The sequence below is a fragment of the Sinocyclocheilus anshuiensis genome, unplaced genomic scaffold (assembly GCF_001515605.1).
Source record: "Sinocyclocheilus anshuiensis isolate Anshui unplaced genomic scaffold, SAMN03320099.WGS_v1.1 scaffold532, whole genome shotgun sequence".
NCBI lineage: Eukaryota > Metazoa > Chordata > Actinopteri > Cypriniformes > Cyprinidae > Sinocyclocheilus > Sinocyclocheilus anshuiensis.
This window is the reverse complement of record NW_015555819.1, coordinates 2,154,177-2,158,965: the sequence shown is the minus strand read 5'-3', so window position 1 is coordinate 2,158,965 and position 4,789 is coordinate 2,154,177.

Sequence of the window (4,789 nt, the reverse complement as noted above, 5' to 3'; positions counted from 1 at the left end):
TCTACTCTTTTCGAAAGACATCCTGGGATTTTTAATGACCACAGAGAGTCAGGACCTTGGTTTAACGTCTCATCCAAAGGACGGGTCGATAGTGTCTAAAGGCTGATTTATACTTCTGTGTCGGACATACGCCGTAGCCTCCATGCCGTAGGCAGTGCGTCGGTTTTCATTTATGCTTCTGCGTCATTGTCCACGTCGGCGTGCAGTACACATGCAAACCGCTAGTCAGCAGTGTCCACGGGCATGTTGCTGATGTAACCCGCAGTACCACGGCAAAAGCCGAAGAAGAAGCAGCTCATTATAGCCGTGACGGCGGCAAATAAATATCAAATCATTAAATCATTATTTAAAACTACAAAAAGGAGACAATGGAACAGGAGAAGATGGCATTCTTTTAATCTCCACAAGGACTTGTACCACGGCAGATCAACATTGTTTGTTATTCACAAGCAGTTTTTTCAGAGCCCCCAGTTACACTGTTTTAATCAGAATCCTAACTATACGGTGTATTTAGTTAAACAAGTAAAATCAAATTAAGTACATTTTTATTAAACCAAGTAAAATCAAAACCTATCACAAAAGGTCAATGAATCTCTACCAGAAGTGACAGTGCAATGTAGCAGATGAACAATTCCTTACCAATTTGCCAATAACAATATGGATCCTTGATGACTCTACAAGGGGAAAGAAGAAATGGTTTACTGAAAAGTTCTTAAAAAGCAGGATTTAATTTTATACCATTTCTTAAACCAGAGGTTCTCAAACTTTTTATACCAATTACTAGGGTTGGCCCGATAGACGATGCCATCGTCCATCGCCGATGGCTGACAGACATCACGATGTTGAGACAATCCGCCGCATCCCAATTCCGTGTTAGAAAAGGAAATTAAGTGTACTACGGAACATCTAAAGGGAATAAATAGCCTACGAGATGGGAGAATAAAAAAAATATTTCAATACTTTCTCTCGCAATTATACTGTATTTAAATTGCGGCCATCAGGGAGCCGCTACTAATATGTAGGGCATTGAAACCGCTTTCGAATGCGCGCTTTCATTTTACTTTAACTTTCACTTTCGAGATTCGCGATCACACTGACTCTATACTACGGAGCAGCAGTACTACCACACATTTTACAAGATTAGATATTTGTCAGTGGTGCTCAGTATCTGCAAATCATTCGCCATTGTCCTATCAGTCATCTCTCCTTACTCTGTGTATGTGGTAAGTTGAACTTTCATGTACTGTAACGTAACAGTTTACCGCTAGCAAGCGGCTAACCATGTCCCTTTAGTGGCTCCATAGAATGCGTTATTTGTTTTCCGTGCCTTTCTGCATACGGATTCACGCTTCGGGCACACCCCCTAACCCCGCCCCCCGATGTCATCGTCCATCACTATGTTTCACTGTAGACATCGTCACGCTAGTAAAGTAAATAAAGTCAATTTTGATTTCATGCGGACTTTGAGAGAAAAATGTTTATTACGTTTGAAATACGGATATTTTTCTCACAATAGGTAGCAGGTCCATTTTTGGGTGAACTAACCCTTTAACAAATTATTCACAAGCAGTTTTTTCAGAGCCCCCAGTTACACTGTTTTAATCAGAATCCTAACTATACGGTGTATTTAGTTAAACAAGTAAAATCAAATTAAGTACATTTTTATTAAACCAAGTAAAATCAAAACCTATCACAAAAGGTCAATGAATCTCTACCAGAAGTGACAGTGCAATGTAGCAGATGAACAATTCCTTACCAATTTGCCAATAATAAGCTGGATCCTTGATGACTCTACAAGGGGAAAGAAGAAATGGTTTACTGAGAAGTTCTTAAAAAGCAGGATTTCTTTTTATACCATTCCTTTAAACCAGTGGTTCTCAAACTTTTTATACCAAGTACCACTTCAGAAAGCATTGAACTTTCAGCTTCGTAACTTTGCAGATATTGTTTATGCTCATACAGCAACATTACACACTAACTAACATTAAAAAAGTGAAATCGCAATCAACCACCCCTTTAACACATAACTTACCAGCAACACAACATCAGATGAGCATCTAACTTTAGCATCTATGATAACAAATACACACACACGTGTATTTATCTTCTTTAAGTTACATGTCCTTTACCCATTTGTAAACTCTGGTAACGTTATACTTTACTATTTTTGAAAGGTAATAAAGATAGCGATTTTCTTACCTGGTTTTGCCCGTATGTTTGCAGGACCTTGGAGATCACATCTGACCCTTCTTGTGTTCACATTCCAGTTTTTGTTCAATGTAGCAGATGAACAATTCCTTACCAATTTGCCAATAACAATATGGATCCTTGATGACTCTACAAGGGGAAAGAAGAAATGGTTTACTGAAAAGTTCTTAAAAAGCAGGATTTAATTTTATACCATTTCTTAAACCAGAGGTTCTCAAACTTTTTATACCAATTACTAGGGTTGGCCCGATAGACGATGCCATCGTCCATCGCCGATGGCTGACAGACATCACGATGTTGAGACAATCCGCCGCATCCCAATTCCGTGTTAGAAAAGGAAATTAAGTGTACTACGGAACATCTAAAGGGAATAAATAGCCTACGAGATGGGAGAATAAAAAAAATATTTCAATACTTTCTCTCGCAATTATACTGTATTTAAATTGCGGCCATCAGGGAGCCGCTACTAATATGTAGGGCATTGAAACCGCTTTCGAATGCGCGCTTTCATTTTACTTTAACTTTCACTTTCGAGATTCGCGATCACACTGACTCTATACTACGGAGCAGCAGTACTACCACACATTTTACAAGATTAGATATTTGTCAGTGGTGCTCAGTATAACAGGTCAACAAATCTCTACCAGAAGTGACAGATGAACAATTCCTTACCAAATTGCCAATAATAAGTTGGATAATTGATGACTTTACAAGGGGAAAGAAGAAATGGTTTACTGAAAAGTTCTTAAAAAGCAGGATTTCGTTTTATAACATTCCTTAAACAATCATAATTCATACATTTGCCATAATATGATATTCAGAAAACACGAACAGAGTATGTTATCTTTGAGACTATTATACGATTAAAAATATAACACACCTAATGCATTGCATTCACATCAGAAAAATGTGAAAAATCTTTAAAAGACAGACATTAACACATAATTTAACAATAGCAGCAACACACAACAACATCAGATGAGCATCTAACTTTAGAATCTGTGATAAAGCAATAGAAAAACACACACAGGTATTTATCTTCTGCAGGTTACATGTCCTTTACCCATTTGTAAACTCTGGTAACGTTATACTTTACTATTTTTGAAAGGTAATAAAGATAGCGATTTTCTTACCTGGTTTTGCCCGTATGTTTGCAGGACCTTGCAGATCACATCTGACCCTTCTTGTGTTCACATTCCAGTTTTTGTTCTCCGTTGACATTTCATGACTCAAATTCGCTCAGAATAAAAATTTAACAGGCAAATATAAAATAAATCGGGACCGACCGAGCAGTTTCAACAAGCTGCAGCTCACAGTCAGCCGCCCTCACTCAGAAACACCATAATAACGGTCATATTTTCAAATTTAGAAAGGCGCGAACAGTTTCATTGGCCAGTTTCCTGGATGACAGCCAGATTAACCAATCATGATCAAAGCAATAAAGTAAAACAACCAATAGGTAACGCAGGGAAATGTATTTAGTTTTATTGTTGTTGATAATAATATTTAACATATACCTTTAGATTTTAGAATAGGTTTTGTAACAGTCTACCGCTAGCAAGCGGCTAACCATGTCCCTTTAGTGGCTCCATAGAATGCGTTATTTGTTTTCCGTGCCTTTCTGCATACGGATTCACGCTTCGGGCACAGCCCCTAACCCCGCCCCCCGATGTCATCGTCCATCACTATGTTTCACTGTAGACATCGTCATCAAATATAACACACCTAATGCATGGCATTCACATCAGGAAAATGTGGGAAAATCTCTAAAAGACAGATATTAAAGGGGTGGTTGACTGTTTTTTTTCTAGGCTTGATTGTGTTTGTGGGGTGCAGTCTAACATGTGTTAATGCTTCGTTTGTTAAAAAACGCATTATTTTTCACATAATTTACCTTTATTCCACACCTCTCTGTCCCTTCTCCTCTGAATGTGCTGATCAATTCCTGCTTTTATGAAGCCCCTGCCTCAGAAATACACGATGGGCTCTGATTGGTTAGCTAGCCCAGTGTGTTGTGATTGGCTAAACCGGCTCTAGTGCGAGTCTAAACGTCCCACCCCTCAGCTCAGCGGCATGTGCTCCCAGCAGAATCAACTTTAAACACTTATTGTCTTATTAATAATGCATCACTGTATAAAGGTCTGCTTTTATTTGCTTTTATTACACTCACAATGAAAAGAAAACATTGTGCTTTTGTAAAATAAAGAAAACAAATAGGATGTCACTTTCTGCCATTTGAGTTTCCTTTCTGTGAACAAATTAAGCGTCACAAAAAAAAAAACTCAGCGTATATAGGCTACGTTACGTTACGTGTCGCACTGTTTTTTTCTCTTGTTTATCTGTAAACTAAATCAAATATATTTCAAGAATGTATTCCTTGTATGTATATATGTACTGTAGATTTTATATATATATATAATATAATGTAATAATATTTAGTATTTTCACATCTAGGTGGAAAAAATAACTTGTACTACTGTCTGTTCAAAATAAATGAAAATAAACCGAGCATAGTAGATTTTTTTTTCTTTTTCCTCTTGTACCGAAATCGTATCGAACCGTGACACCCGAACCGAGGCAC